This window comes from Ipomoea nil, unplaced genomic scaffold (assembly GCF_001879475.1).
Source record: "Ipomoea nil cultivar Tokyo-kokei standard unplaced genomic scaffold, Asagao_1.1 scaffold1259, whole genome shotgun sequence".
Taxonomy (NCBI): domain Eukaryota; kingdom Viridiplantae; phylum Streptophyta; class Magnoliopsida; order Solanales; family Convolvulaceae; genus Ipomoea; species Ipomoea nil.
In genome coordinates this window covers 1,247,542-1,264,738 of record NW_017617687.1, presented here as the reverse complement: position 1 = coordinate 1,264,738, position 17,197 = coordinate 1,247,542, and the positions used below count along the sequence as shown (strand labels likewise).

General features: G+C 36.6%; 1 long non-coding RNA gene across 1 annotated transcript; it reads right to left on the bottom strand.

The window, feature by feature from the left end:
• Positions 1-13,732: 13,732 nt before the first annotated feature.
• LOC109184343 lies at positions 13,733-17,197 on the bottom strand. The gene is made up of 3 exons (XR_002054745.1): positions 17,055-17,197; positions 15,164-15,172; positions 13,733-15,082 (listed from the first exon to the last, which is right to left on the bottom strand). It is a non-coding gene; the product is annotated as an uncharacterized LOC109184343 (long non-coding RNA).

Genomic DNA, 17,197 nt, shown 5'->3' with positions numbered 1-17,197 from the left:
TCCAATTTAAAATCTTGAGACTTTAAAGCAATTAACATACTAGACAAAGTAAAGAAATAAACCAAATGCTAGCAATTTATATAATGTTCCAAAAAGCATAATTCGAACAAGCTAGCTATTATGCACACCAAAAATTGAGGCTTCAAAATTTTACCTCTTGCCAATTAAGGCATTCACGTGTGCCCTTAATTCCTTGAAGTCTCGTTTCTTTCCTTCGAGTTGGTATGGTGCGGTGACTTGCTCGGTAACATAATTTCCATAAGCTTCTTGAACATTGTCACCCCGTAACACTCCGGCTTGGTACCAAGCAACGCATTCTTCAAATGATCTTCCATCCACCATTTCGTTGCTTGTGTGCCCAAAGAATGTTTCCAATTCTCGTATAAGCTTCAACTTGTTTTCTTCATAAATTGATCTTGAAGGTGTTGATCTTTGGCATCCTTGTTGGCTAGGAAAATCCATGCTTTGAGGGGTCATCAAATAATCCATTATTCTCCTTTTTCCTCGGCCTTGAGTTCTCGGTGTGGGTGTGACTCCTCTCGGTGCTCCTGGAGGTCGAACAAGTTCAACTAGTGGCCGTTGTGATGACGGTCCAATCAAATGGTTCACCAAATGACTTGGAGCTCCTCTAGCTCTTTCCCCCTTTTCGGCAACATCCACATAATGTTGGAAACTCGCCGAAGCTTTGTCTTGGCTCTTTTGGAATCCAATTAAAAGATCATTGTTCACGCCAACTTGATGTAGTAGAGCCTTCAATTGAGTCTCCACTAATCGTAGCCTCGATTCATTTTCCGTTCCTTTCTTCCCTAAGTCAAGGAACATCTTCAAGACTTCCCTATTTTGTTCTTCTTGCTTGGTGGACATTGTGGCCATATCACCTTGGATTGATCCTTGTCTGAGTAATAAGGATTCGGCCCTTTCATAAGCTTCCTTATGAAAGTCATCTAATTTGGTATCAACATTACCAAATTGATTTTGGACTTTCTCAAACTCTTGAAGGACATCTCCTCTCAATTTTTGAATTTCCTTTCGTACATCCCCAATAATATTTTCTTTCAAAGTATCAATATTAATGGATGAAGAATGTACCTCCTTGTGTGACTCTTCTTGTGGTTGTCTCGGCATGGATGATTCCGGTGGTTCCACGTATGGTGCATCCTCAAGACACAAGGGCTCGTCAATTGTAGGAATGAGTGGTTCGGTAGTGGCAATAGGAATCGGTTCGGCACGGCTTAGTGGCAAAGGTGACACTTCAATTTGTAGCACATTTTCTTGTTCCTCCATTCGGCTTTCATCATCAACATTTGCTTCCAAGTTTTCATTCACCGAATTCGTCACATCCGTAGCCGTGGGGGGTGGAATAGCATCAAAACTAAGGTTGTCATCCCCAATATTCGAAGGAAATGGGTCTAATTCTTGCAATCCTCCTCCTTCGGTCCCCTTCAAGTGTGATGCTTCCCCATGTGTGCCGTGCACTTCTTCTCTAGAAATGACCAATGCTTGGGCAATATCATCACGAGCAAATCCATCTATTGTCTCAACGGCATCTTCGGGATCTTCTTGAGCCACTTTCTTGCCCCGACTAATAGCAACTTTCTTAATAAAGCACTCATTAATCACCGAAAGCCTAGTTGCGGTAGCAAGATTTCTTGTTCCAATCCATTGTAAAGCAAACTTCTCCAATTCTAGAGTATCCGGTCCTATCGTTGTAGCAACCGAATTATGATCACTTAACCTCCAATTTCTCCAAACTTTCACACGTTCATACTCTTTCATCAACTCACTACTTGCCCCATAAGTTGGAATGTCATCTATACTCCCAACTTTACTTGGTAAAACCACTTCTTCATTCGGGTTTGGGGTGTGGGTTACGGGTATGGGTATGGTAACAAATTGATGGCTACAAGCATCATCACTACCCCTTCCATGAGTATTAGATTCCCCGTGACTAGTAGCTCGGTTAGAAGGAGGCTTTTTGGCTAAGGAATGGGTTGATGCATTTGCCGGTTTTCGTTTTCGAATATTGGCTAGGGAAGGATCAACTGGAATTGGGGTTCGGAAAAGGTAATTTTGGTTTTGTATTGGTTTTGGCTTGGATAGGGCAACACCTTTCAACTTCAACAACTCCCCAACAACAAAACCGTAGCCAATGTCATTAGGAAACCATCCATTCACCAATGGTTTTGCTAGCCTAATTTGATCAACTATTCGGCCATATATAAACCGTCCCCAATCTACGGCAACAACATTCACAATGGCATGCATCAAAGGCAAATTTTTCTTAGTAAAATAATTCCTACTAGAATATTTGCACTCAATAGTTTTATGCACTATATCAAGTAGCATTCCATATTCATGCTACAACATAACCTTAAAGCCATTAGTACACGTCTCGACTTGTGCGGTTTCGTGTCTAATTTCACTCCAAAAATCATTTAAATCAAAGCCGTGATCTTCCACTTTCAACAATTTTTCCTCCAATCCAAAATGAGTTCTCACATCATCTAACTCAATTTTTATCACAACACCTCCAACAGTAGAATTTATAACACCATGTTCGACAAATGCGTGTCTATAAAATTCTACTACTTCATTCAAATATAAACCATCATACTTGAAAGAGCAAAATTTCAATAACCCACTACTTTCAAGAGAGGTTAAGATTTTTACCCCCAAGTCTTGGTTTTGGATGAACTTGTTGTAGTCCTCAAGGTCCATGATCATCCCTCGAATTACCCGAGTGAGTTTCCTCGATCCTTCTGCTCCAATTGGGTTTTGAGCTCCTTCCATCTTGATAGAACAAAAAATTAGGGAATTTTGAGATGGGTTTCGGGTAGGGGTTTCGGCAGTCCGAAAAAAATGGGTAGAAGGAAATGGGTTTTTGGTTGTGAGAGGTTTCAAGGACAATGGTGAGGGTGGGTAATGGGTATTTGGGTGTAGAATGGATTTTTGTGGGAAATTTGGGATGGGTTTGATTGAATTGAGAGATTTTCAAGTTTTGCTTCTTCTTCTTGCATGCGCCGGCGGTGAGAGAGGGAGGAAGAAGAAGATGAACTTCTTTCTTCTTTGTTTCTTGGAGGCAAAATAAATGCCTAGCAAAATTACCATCTTGCCCTTTAGTGGATAGAAAGAGATTGTAGAACAATTGAGGGCAACTTCGAACTTTCACTGATTTAAATTTGCCAACTCAGATTTTAATACTCCATTTGTGGGTACATAGCGCCAAAAATTAAGCTTTAATTCGCTGCCACCTGTAGATGTTCATGGAGCAAAAATTTCTTCGACACAAAATTGTTAGAGCAATAAATCTTTTCATGCTAACAATTTAATTTCGACATCTGATAAATCTGAGAATTAAAATTGATCGTCCAATAAAATCAATTTAAACAGATAAGATCAAAAATGATGCTAGATACATTTAATTTTAAAAAGAATCACATCAATTTGACTTAAGCAGGTGAAAATTAAAATTAAAGTTGATGACCATTCAGACTGACAACTCAATTTGCATGCACTGTTATTAACTTTTTAGCATAGCTTATCATCAGATCATTCCCCCTAAGTCATATAATCCCTTACTATCATGATGCATTCCCCCTAACTTTTATATCCCTTTTAGCAATTAAAGACAAATAACCAATTTCTACGTACCTAAGTTCGTAAGATAAAATTACTAACATGTACACAAATAAATTGTAACACATTAATTAAATTAAATCATGTTGAACACACAGGTAACAAGTTTCATGCAATTTCATGCAAATCACGTACACAAATTTTTCGAATTTAAAGGTTTCGAAATACTTAGCTCATTTCGATCATTCCCATTTCATGCCTTAGAGTTGCAAAACGAGATTCACACAACGGTTTTGTGAGAATGTCGGCAATTTGATTTTCTGTGGGAACATGATCGATCTTCAAATCTTTCTTCTCGACGTGGTCTCGTATGAAGTGATGTCGGATGTCGATGTGTTTGGTTCGCGAGTGGAGCACAGGATTTTGGGTTATTGCAATTGCGCTAGTATTATCACATAAAATACTAACATTTTCGCATTTAATCCCATAATCCAACAATTGTTGCTTCATCCACAAAATTTGTGCACAACAACTCCCAGCTGCAATATATTCGGCCTCGGCAGTGCTCGTAGCTATGGAGTTTTGTTTCTTGCGGAACCAAGAGACCAATCTTCCCCCTATGAACTGGCATGTCCCTGAGGTACTTTTTCGGTCTATTTTACACCCTGCAAAATCTGCATCTAAATAACCAGTTAGTGTAAAATCTCCTTCTTTGGGATACCATAATCCCACATTGATTGTTCCTTTGAGATATCGAATTATCTTCTTGGTTGCAATCAGATGACTTTCTTTGGGCTTTGATTGGAATCTTGCACATACGCCAACCGAGTAGGATATGTCTGGTCTGCTTGCGGTTAAGTATAGTAACGATCCAATCATCCCTCGATATATCGTTTGGTCGACGTCTTTTCCTTCATCATCTTTATCCAATTTTTGAGATGTACTCATGGGAATTTTGACTGAGGATTTTCCATCTATGTCAAACTTCTTGATAAGATCTCTTGTATACTTGGCTTGATTTATGAAAATTCCTTCTTCAAGTTGCTTGACTTGCAGTCCCAAAAAGTAATTTAATTCTCCCATCATACTCATCTCGAACCTGTTCTGCGTAAGCTTAGAAAATTTCTCACATAAAGATTTATCAGTACTTCCAAAGATAATATCATCAACATAAATTTGTACTAATAAAATGTGATTATTTTCTTGAATTCTAAAGTGGGTTTTATCGACTAGACCTTTGGTGAATCCACAACTAATTAAGAACATTGACAAGGTGTCGTACCAATCTCGCGGAGCTTGTTTTAACCCATACAATGCCTTCTTTAATTTGTAGATTTGATCACCAACGTCTTTTACCTCAAAACCGGGTGGTTGTTCGACGTAAACTTCTTCTTCAAGTAAGCCATTAAGAAATGCGCTCTTTACGTCCATTTGATATACGATGAAATTCTTGTGCGCTGCGTATGCTAGGAATATCCGGATTGCTTCGAGTCGTGCGACAGGGGCGAATGTCTCATCAAAATCAATGCCTTCTTCTTGTGAATACCCCTTTGCGACTAATCTTGCTTTATTCCTAACAATGACGCCATCTTCGTTCGCTTTGTTCCTAAATACCCATTTGGTGCCGATTACATTTTGGTGCGTTGGTCTTGGAACAAGTTTCCATACGTCGTTGCGCTTGAATTGATCTAATTCCTCCTGCATGGCATCTATCCAACTTGGATCGGCTAAAGCTTCGTCAATTTCCTTTGGCTCCAGTTGTGATAGAAAGCATGAGAACATTGCATCTTGTTGTTGGTTCCTAGTAGATGATCGCGTCTTTACTTCGTCACTTGGATTTCCAATGACTAAGTCATGTGTGTGACTTCTTAGCCATTTTCGATTTGGTTGGAAACTTGTTGGATTCTCAGAGTTTCCTTCTTGTTGGGATACTTGTTGTGATTCCAGTTGTTGTGAATTGTTGACGGGTGCATCTTCGGGTTCATCTACTGGAGTTCCTTCTTCTTGAATTCTGGATGCAATTTCGGTTGTAGGTGTGCGTGATATTTCGGGTATCACATTGGATATTGCCTCAATTTGGTGAGTACCCATATCACTTGATTCTTCTACTTCCTGCAACACATTATCTTCCAACATATCGTTAGAAATAATTGAATCACGATTACCTTCACCTTCTTTGCCATTTTTGTCGTGATTTTTATCAAACACAACGTGAATCGATTCTTCTACCACCATGGTTGATTTGTTGAATATTCTATATGCCTTGCTAGTGGATGAATATCCTAAGAATGTTCCTTCGTTTGCCCGCTCGTCAAAAGTCTTTAATTGGGACTTTCCATTAACAAGTACAAAACATTTACAACCAAATGTATGAAAGTAGGTGAGATTGGGTTTTCTCCCTTTCCATAATTCATATGGTGTTTTGTTATAAGACTTGTGGATTAGACTTCGATTTTGAGTATAGCACGCCGTATTGATTGCTTCTGCCCAAAATCTCTTTGGTAGTCCGGCGGCTGATATCATGACTCGTGCGGCTTCCTTCAGTGTTCGATTTCTTCTTTCAGCTACACCATTTTGTTGCGGCGTTCGTGCGGCAAATAATTGATGTAAAATTCCTTGTGAGTTGCAGTAAGATTGAATTACTCCGTTTACGAACTCTGTTCCCCGATCAGTTCGAATTGTTGCAATCTTCATATCTTTTTCGACTTGTAGCAGCTTTAATAGCTCTGGCAACTTTGATAAGACTTCATCCTTTTTCTTGATGAATATTGTCCATGTGTACCTAGAAAAATCATCAACAACAACCAAAGTGTATTTCTTACCACTTATACTTACTGGGTCTACTGGACCAAATAAATCCATGTGCAGTAGACTTAAGGGTCTTGATGTTGACTCTTGAGCTTTGGATTTGAATGATGCTTTGATTTGTTTTCCTTTTTGGCATGCGTCACATATTTGATCTTTCTTGAACACAATATTGGGTAGTCCTTTGACTAACTTCTTTTTGGCAAGCTTGTTGATGGTTTTGAAATTCAAATGATTTAGCCTTCTGTGCCATTCCCAACTAGCTTCATTCGAATTATTTGCCATCAAGCATACAGAATCTTTTGTTGTACTCCAATCTACAACATACATGTTTTTCTTTCTTGATCCGGCTAGTACGACTTCTTTCGTGGATTCGTATTTGACTTGACATTTGCCCTTGTAGAATTCTACGAGATATCCTTTGTCGCAAAATTGGCTTGTACTGAACAAATTGAATTTTAATCCTTCGACAAATGAAACATCTTCAATTCGTAGACCATTTTTTACAATTGCGCCGGTTCCTTTTGTCATTCCATATCGATCGTTTCCACCGAAAACTAATTTTGGTCCTTCGATACTTTTGAACTCAACTAGACTAGCTTTATTGCCGGTCATGTGTCGAGAGCAACCACTATCGAAATGCCAAATTTCCTGCAAAAAAGATTAATTTGTTTTAGGTACCCATACTTGTTTGGGTCCTTCTATGTTAGTAATTTTTGGCATCCAAATCCACCTAGATCCCACTGATCCAAGAGTAGGTGATTTGTAACCATTAAAAACTTTATAATCGTAACGCACTTTCGAATAATGATTCGGTGCGGGTTGGGAAGCTGATAGTTGCTTGATTCTATGAAATAGAGCAAATCTGGACTTGGTCCATGGTTTGATTGCAAGCGACCAATCTTCTTCTGAGGGATATAATCTCCCAGCCCCAATTCTCGGAATTCTTCCCATATTCCTATGAGGTTTTATTGCACTAGACTCGTTGGTTCTCCTTTGAGATACAAATTTTTGCCTTTTAAAATTTTGTTGTCTTGCCAAGATATCATTGTGTTGATTCGGCCTTGCAACAATTTTCTGGGCATTAATTTTGTTTCCAACTCCTTGTCTCATTGTGCTATGTTGACTTTTCACAAATTTTACCACTGGAACTTTATTAATTAAAGTAGTAGTAGAATTAGTCAACTTTTGAGGGGTTTTAAAACATGATGGATCGTAGCCTAGTCCGGCTTTATCTCCAGCGGGTTTTTGCATGTTCACCATTTTATCCATTATTTTGGATGAATGCGTAAATTATGCGATTACTTCCCGAAGGTTATGTTCTCTAACCTCTCTAGCTTTGCACTCTTCTTGAAGTCGAACATTTTCGGCTTTCAAATTACTCATTTCATTTAGAGCATTCTGCAATTTTTGTGACATTTCTTCCTTTTCAAGAATTAACGTATTATTGCGCTCTTTGATTTGAGTATGAGTGGCCATGACTTTTTGACAATCTTCCATAAGACTTTGAAAGATTTTTGAGTCTCGAAAGAGGTGTCAACGGAACTAAACGAGCTAAATGAACTAGAAGATACCTCTTCGTCGGTTTCGCGCGCCATATAGCATTCCTCATGTTCGGATGTTTTGCCCACTAGACATAATAGCGCCGTATCTTCTTGAGATGAATCACTCTCGTCACTAGATGATTCTTCGGATTCACTTGCTTCTAACGGATCGCTTATTAGTGCCTTCCGTTTGTCCTTTTTGAATTTCTTCTCTTTCGACTTGTACTCAACCTGTGGAGAGTTAGAAGTATTCGAATTTTTGTTCACCTTGGGATGTGGACATTCAGCCATAAAATGTCCAGGCTTTCTACAATTGTAACACACACTTGTGTTTTCTTCCGTAGATTCTCTTCTTGATCTTCTATTCTCCCGAAAAGAATTTCCTTGTGGTGATCCTTTGTTCTTTCGCATGAACTTCCTGAATTTTCTAACAAATAGAGAAAATTGTTCGTCAGATAAAAAATCATTATTTACGACTGACCTTGATGAGGAAGGTTGTTCGGCCATCAGTGCGGATGTTCGTTCATCACGTTCTTCTTCATTTCGTGTCTTCATCTCAAACTCATACGCCTTTAGATCACTAAAGAGTTTATCCGTTGATAATGTCCTTAGATCTCTATGATCTCGCATTGCGGTCACCTTCATATCCCAATTTGTAAGTAGTCCGCGTAACACTTTGAGCGATATTTCCTTCTGGGTAATGGTCTTTCCCAGATCCGTGATTTCTCCAAGTATTTTGATCAATCGAGCTTCCATGTCGGTGATGCTTTCGTTCGATAGCATTCTGAAATCTTCGAACCTTTTCATGGCGATGGTTAGTTTGTTGTCTTTTTCTTGTTCGTCGCCTTCACCGATGCTTATGAGCGTATCCCATATTTCTTTTGCCGTGGTGCACTTTCGAATTTTTGGGAATATGGTGTCATCGACGGTTTTGAACAAAATGTCCTTGGCAATATTGTCCAAGTTATTTCGTCCTCTATCTTCCTTTGTCCACTCCATTTTTGGCTTTGGAATATATCGTGGAGCATTTGGATCACGTGGGGTAGCGGTATTAGCTTCCATAATTTGGATAGGGCCATTTGTGATGACTTCCCACATTTCATCTTTTAAAGCAGATAAGTGCACCTGCATACGTATTTTCCAATCATCAAATTTATCAAGTGAGAAAAGCAAATTTTGAGCAAGAACCATATCTCTCTTCATTTTGAAGTTTTCAAGAGTCTGTCTAGCAGTCAAGAAATGACTCAAATAGACAACCGCTCTGATACCACTTGTTGGTCCCAAAAGGGTGGTGAGAAGTCTAGAGGGGGGGGGGGGGGTGAATAGACTTCTCTAACTTTTTCAAACTCCTTCTGCAAACAACACTTTGTAACTTCAACTCTAAGTAACAAGCATAAACAAGTATAACAACTTAGAGTGTGCACAACGGAATTATAACGGCAAAGTGTTATGCTTTAAATTGTGTTGTGCTCAAATAGAGATTTTATACATGCATCACGTTAGAGCCACTTAGTATAGATGTAGGATGATGTATATAAAATTTCACTTGCATGCAAACGAGGGAACTACCAAACCCAGACAGATAAAGATACGCAATAAACCGTAACGGGTTAGTTCACAGATAATATAGGCATGCACGAAATGTATATGAGCAGTAAGTAAATAGAGAGAGAGATTTATAGTGGTTCAGAGGTGGTGTAATCCTCTTAGTCCACTCTTCTCCTTTCACTTCAAGGAGGAAATTCACTATTCTTCGATCACCCAGATACAATAGTGAATAAGTGCCCAATGACACTTCTCCGAGTGCTTCGCACAAAGCTACACTCCACCAAGGTTTTTCGCAAGCTCCTCTTGTTACTCCGCTTTCCCGAGTACTTCGCACCAAGCTGTACTCCTACACCACGAGAACTATGCACAAAGCTACGCTCTCACCGGGTTTTTCACAAGCTCCCCTTGTTACTCTGCCCGTTACAACCGAGTGCTACGCACAAAGCTACACTCCAACTGGGTTTTTCACTCTCCCTAGTTACTCTACCCCTTTTCTACACTCAGTAGAAGATTTACAATGAAATACAAAGATTTCTTCTCTCAGACTTGAATTCTATCTTATATAGCTCAATATACCACTTGATGATTGATTGGATAATTTTCTTTGTTGTTCAAGTGTTTTCTGAATCTCTGTTAGATTCGTGAATCACTTCAAGTCTGCTTGGGCAATTTATAGCAGATGAAAGCTATTTGCCCGTTGATCAACTTTCGATCTCGATCGTCCATTTTGAATTGTAGTTGATCAATTAATTTTGCCAACTTGGTCTGCAAAAATCATTTCGCTGTCTGTCAGAAGATTTAAATAAATTTGTCGTGGCTCCTCTTTAATCTGACAAAGCTTTTCTTTGGAATGGGTAACCTCCAAATTTGAATTTCTCTGGCATGACTTTTGTTGAATTATTGATCTGATGTGCCAAGTTGATCAAATAATTTATCTGCTGATTCTTGCTTGAGTATTAAAAAGATCTCCTTCGTATATCAGCTTCTTCTTCTTCTTCGACTTCTTCTGCAGAAACAGAGCTTCAAAATAATGTTTCTGTCTAATTCTATCATGATGTCATAGCTCCTTTTGATGAAGTCATGTCCCAATAATATATCATGTTCCACCTTGTATCATGGACTATATATCATGTTCCACCTTGTATCATGGACCATATATATATCATGTTCCATTTCATATCATGAACTAGCTATCATGTTCCACCTTGTGTTATGGACCATATATATCATGTTCTATTTCATATCATGAACTAGCTATCATGTTCCACCTTGTATCATGGACCATATATCACGTTCCATTGCATATTGTGAACCAATATCATGAATTCATAAAATTCACTTCAAGTGGGAATTGAATTGTGGACCATTTGCTTTGCTTGGCAAGGTTTCTTCCATCTCGCCTGGATATCCAATTGATAAAATCCAAGACTTAAATTCTTTTGACTTATCTCTCCCACGTGTTCTCCACTAGCTTTATCACATCGTGATGTCATTACCCGATAGTCGTGACGTCATCACCCGATAATTCTGATAGTATAACCTGATATCACTATCATGATGACATCATCTCCTTATATTGCTACTTCACGATAGCAATTCATCTTTACACCAAAATTTCTTCTAATGAGAATCGAACTGTGGTAACTTGATGCTTCATAAATCTGTTAAGCTATGATCCCGCTTTCATTTATTCTTCTTTCAAACTGCTTTTTCGTAGACTTCATTTAGGCTTCATGGCAGTGGTGCACTATACTTGGTGAACCAGAACTGACTCAAATAAAATAAAATTAGGGTCTACAAAATACATTTGGCTCATCAAAACTTCTACAATATATTCCTAACAATAGCTTTTATTTATGATGAGGTATAGCAACTGAAAACATTTATTATAACAAGTTATAGAAGAAATACATACTAAGAAGGGTATTCCTCTTCATTTGGTGGCAGGAATGCATAGTCCGAGATCAGTTTTTCCCAGGCTGAAACATTCTTCAGCTTCGAAATGTTGCTTGTCCAGTACGGGAATTGACAGGCTAGAGGGAGGTTCTTTAATTTTCGTTGTGGCCTTTTCCGGACATTGACATCTTCAACATCATCTTCAAATTTAGCCATGATGCTTTGTAGAGACAGAAAAGTAATTATTAACATGTTTTAAATTTTAAGCAATAGGCATAATAGCATGATTAAATAATTAATAAGGATAAAAATGTACATAATATTATAGTAGAATACACAAAAAATATGAAAGCAATATACATAATCACATTTGGTTTATGATTGATGAGATATTAAACTGAACCATAAATGTACATAATTACTAGATTAAACATACATAAGGATACTGTTAAGTGATAAGTGAGTTTTACCTATCAAACTCAATTTGGTCTGGAGTTTGTTGTTCCGGGGCTGGTAGTGATTGGGTTGACCCATCAGCCATGTCATCAACCAACTGCTCCAAGAGTGTTGGAATTGGGGTAACTGGTGTTGTATTTTTTTCCATTGTTTGTGGTGGTGGTGTGGTTGGTGATGATGATAGTGTTGCTGCTTGTGGTTCAGATGTTGCTTCGTGTGGAGGTGGTGTTGTTTCAGGTGGAGTTGCATTTGTTGGGGCTTCTTCAGGAATGCTTGGTGTAGTAGCATCACGGCCAGTTGGCGTTAGCAGATCAAATGTGGGTGCAGGTATGTCAGCAGTCGACATGTTCTTCAATGTAGCCAGGAATGCCACTTCAAGTTCAGCAACTGCATCCAAGAAACTTGGCTGGTTGTATATATCGTAATCTCGTAGCAAGCTCTCTAGTGGGGTTGGATTCGGGCTTGGTGTGAGGTTGGCATTGGTGGATAAGTTGCTGAATACATTCTTTATAATGTCAACGACAGAGGTGTTTGCCCCAACCCCTGCCATGACCTCACAAAACTCCATAATGCTCGTGGTCATTTTTTTCAATGCTTTGGTGACCTTTTCAACTTCTTGACCTTGTGGCAGTTCATGAGGTGGTGGCTGATGTGCAACTGGGATATATTCAACAACTTTCCCCCTTCCAAAGCCGCCTATGTTTCTTTCAACCTTGACCCTTACTCTCAAATCGCTTGAAGTCCATGAAGTGATTGTGGGAATTCTCTTTCTGACTATCCCTCCTCTAACCTGCACCTTGTCTAGGTATGCTAGCTTCAAATAGAGAAACAAAACAACAAGAAAAAAAAAAAGATAAACTATTCAAAATTAATATCTGTTCAGATTAATAATGTTCAGGATAACATAGTAGAATACACATAACTTCATTAAAAAATGTACCTAATTATAAACTATAATCTATACATATATAAAAGCCACTAAATTTCAGCCAATCAGAAGCCTCCATTTTCTCGCCCAAACATTTTTATTTTTTTTTTCCTTTTAAATTTGATCTTTATATCTTTTAAATATTCTACTTTGTTCTCTGACAAAAATAATTAATTACTCCATTGTATTACAGCTATTTTCCATTTGAAGAGTACAGGAGCAAACTTACGTATTGCAGAAGAAAGCAATAAATGACATTACAGCTGTTTGAGAGGTACAAGAGCAGATACATTGGTTTCTAACTTGCGTATACTAGAAGCAAACAACCAAAGAATAATGATTACATAATTTTAAAACTAAGTTTTGGAGGGAAACTACCTATAAATAGAACGTATTCCATACATGGTGAAACCTCTGGTATGATTTCAGAGCCATTGGTTTCTAACTTGCGTATACTAGAAGCAAACAACCAAAAAATAATGATTACATAATTTTAAAACTAAGTTTTGGAGGGAAACTACCTATAAATAGAACGTATTCCATACATGGTGAAACCTCTGGTATGATTTCAGAGCCATTGGTTTCTAACTTGCGTATACTAGAAGCAAACAACCAAAAAATAATGATTACATAATTTTAAAACTAAGTTTTGGAGGGAAACTACCTATAAATAGAACGTATTCCATACATGGTGAAACCTCTGGTATGATTTCAGAGCCATACAATATTCCTTAATCACATAGGAGCAGCACATTCATCCCCTTTTTTGCTTTTCTAGAAACATAGCAAATCAGGCAGTAAGCTAGCTGCTGTAGGTTTATTTGCATTCCCAGCTATGAATCAGTGCAGACTTCAGTTTAGTCCAACTATCAATATTTTGACATGCTGTAGCAAGAGTTGCAGTCCAAAAACTTCAGAGTTGCTTCTGTTTAGTCAGATCAACTCACAAACTTACACTCAACCCCAAAGCAACCCCAATCCTCAACAAAACAGATTGGGGCTGCAACTGTCCAGTCCAACATGGGACCACCAATCTTGGTGGACCTTCACCCCAAATACACTTTACAAATCAACAGATCCTAATCCCAGCCTTCCAGCCTCACAGCAGCTTATCAGTACTGCTTCATCAAATGCCATTAAACTCTTCTAGGCATGATGTGTCATTTTCTATTGTGGAATCTACGCCGTGGCAGGAGCACCCTCCACTACAAGCTTTGGGGACTCCTGCAGCTAGAAGCCTCAGAATCAGAACAGCTTCTGAGCTTCAGAATCATCTTGGATAGTCCAACAAGCTTACCATTCCATTCCCAGCTATGAATCAGTGCAGACTTCAGTTTAGTCCAACTATCAATATTTTGACATGCTGTAGCAAGAGTTGCAGTCCAAAAACTTCAGAGTTGCTTCTGTTTAGTCAGATCAACTCACAAACTTACACTCAACCCCAAAGCAGCCCCAATCCTCAACAAAACAGATTGGGGCTGCAACTGTCCAGTCCAACATGGGACCACCAATCTTGGTGGACCTTCACCCCAAATACACTTTACAAATCAACAGATCCTAATCCCAGCCTTCCAGCCTCACAGCAGCTTATCAGTACTGCTTCATCAAATGCCATTAAACTCTTCTAGGCATGATGTGTCATTTTCCATTGTGGAATCTATGCCGTGGCAGGAGCACCCTCCACTACAAGCTTTGGGGACTCCTGCAGCTAGAAGCCTCAGAATCAGAACAGCTTCTGAGCTTCAGAATCATCTTGGATAGTCCAACAAGCTTACCATTCCATTCCCAGAAATCAAGAGTAATCCTAGAACATTAGTAAAAGGACAAGCATGGTGAATCCTCTTCCATTGCAGGCCTCACAGATCAGCAGCCCTGAGCATCCAGCCTCCAACGGTCCCCCCCAGCATGGTGAAACCCCACATTTACGGTGTAGCCGCTCAATCTCATGAAGCTATTCAAGAAATAAAGGTGACAATTCCCTTTCTATAATTTTAAACCCTACTCTATCTCATGAAGAATTGAATTAATTATATAGGCTTAACTTACTCTATTTTTAATACTACGGGGTGAGATTTGGATAAATGTAGTCATTTGTTTTGTGGAAAGGAGGGACAAGTAGAGGAAAAGGTTTTTTTTTTTGTTGCAAACTGTGAGAAACCTTTTTTAAGGGGTTTCAATAGCATACCAAGCAACCTGTATGTTTCTCCATGTTTATTATTAAAAACCCTTTTTTTTTGGGGTTTCAACAGCACAATAAGCAACCTGTATGCTTCTCCATGCCAAATGTTAGAAACCCTTTTTTAGGGATTTCAATAGCATACCATGCAACCTGTATGTTTCGCAATGCCAACTGTTAGAAACCATTTTTTAGGGATTTCAACAACATACCAAACAACCTATTTTGCAATACCATTAAGACCTGAAATCATCAAAAGAAATGTATGATCATAATAGTAGATATTGACTATTGATAAAATAAATACATATTTAAAAGTTCATAAAAATAATATAATAGAATCAACATATCAACATAAATAAAAGATTAGAATTTCCTCATAATACCACTGTCCTACAGAATCAATGTCAAGAGGATTTTAAAAATCCAATAAGAAAATATATATACTAAATAAAGCAAATAGTTTATATATTTATGTATGTTAATACACACACACACACACATACATAGCACTTATATTTGCACATTGCAATGAAATATTAAAATGAGCTCTAACAAAAGCTACAAGAAGGTAATCAGTTAATAATAGTCTATTCTTGGCATAAAACATATTGAATGAAACATAACACAAACAACTTATATCAATGCTGATGACTGAAACATATCATACATGCAGCTAAATATTTTAGTAAATTAAAGAGGGTCAAATATGCATACTGCAAGACATTACTTATTCACCAATAATCTACATTATACAATCATTTTCCATATGCATAATTTATTTTATTGAGTTATTGTATTGAAATATAGATGTGTATAGTACTCAGTTCCTGCTCTAATTAAGTCCAAATCTTAAAACCACTTTATGTTTAGTTCATCATCAAGTTGTATGTGCGAGAGTAGTTCAATTCAGTCCGTAGTCTGCATGTTCTTTTTTATTTTGTTACTGTTTAGAAATATAAAATCGTACTGTGTTCAGTTCCTTCTTTAATTAAGAAGGAATTTTAAAATCGTACTGTGTTCAGTTCTCTTCATCAAGTTCGGTATTTGTATACAGTTCCTTTAGTCCATCCTATGCATGTTTTTTTTGTTATTATAAGATAATAACAATATTTATAAAAAAAAAAAAAAACATGGTAAACTCAAATAATTCAAAAAAAAAAGCTCTTCAGAAATTGTATTATCACCAAAAAAAAACACTGTTTAGTACTTGAAAACTAATTTATTGAAAAGTAAAATCATCAGCAAAAAAAAAAAAAAAAAGAAGAAGATTTAATACATTATAAACAGTTTTATATACACTAACGGATGTATATCACGATATATATATATATATATATATATATATATATATATATATATATATATATATATATATATATATATATATATATATATATATATATATATATATATATATATATATATATATATATATATATATATCTAAAAACATAATAAGTGTCAATACAAGTTATGTCCTTGATTTTTGTCCCTTTTTTATATGCTAATAAATATATACATTTTGCTTTAATTGTTGTACATTCATTTGCATTGGACAAAATCACCGTTACACCGTTATAACACCGTTAGTTTTTAATATATCTACCAATCTTACCATACACCTACATCTATCATATCTTTTTCCTATTTTTAATTATCATTTTATTAAAATTATCATATAACAATTAATTTAATTATAAATTATATTTTAATTAAATATTTATATGAATGTTAAATTATATATATATATATATATATATATATATATATATATATATATATATATATATATATAAAATATGTATGTATATTATTTCTGTATCCATATCAATATATCATATATGTGAGTGTTAGCTTAGTATTATTTGTAAATTATTATTATATAAAAATATAATTTATTTTTTTGTTTTGATCACTATATTATTATTCAAATATATGATAATTCAAAAGTATCATCACTTTAAGAAATTGCAAAACATAATTTTAACTAATTTTTTAAATTTTGTTACTTATAAATATTTTAATATTGGGCATAAATTTTCGCGCATCGTGCGTACAAAATGCTAGTATATATATAAATGTAAATAAACTTATTTTTATAATCTAGAAAAAAAAAAGTTACCCGTATAGAGAGATGGAGGGATTATTGCATACGTACTGCTTGCCCCTTTTTTAAACCTAAATTGAAAGAAAAACATTTCAAATTAGTAAATCACAAGATAAAGTTGTAGATACGTAGATCAAAATATTAAAAAAAAAAAAAAA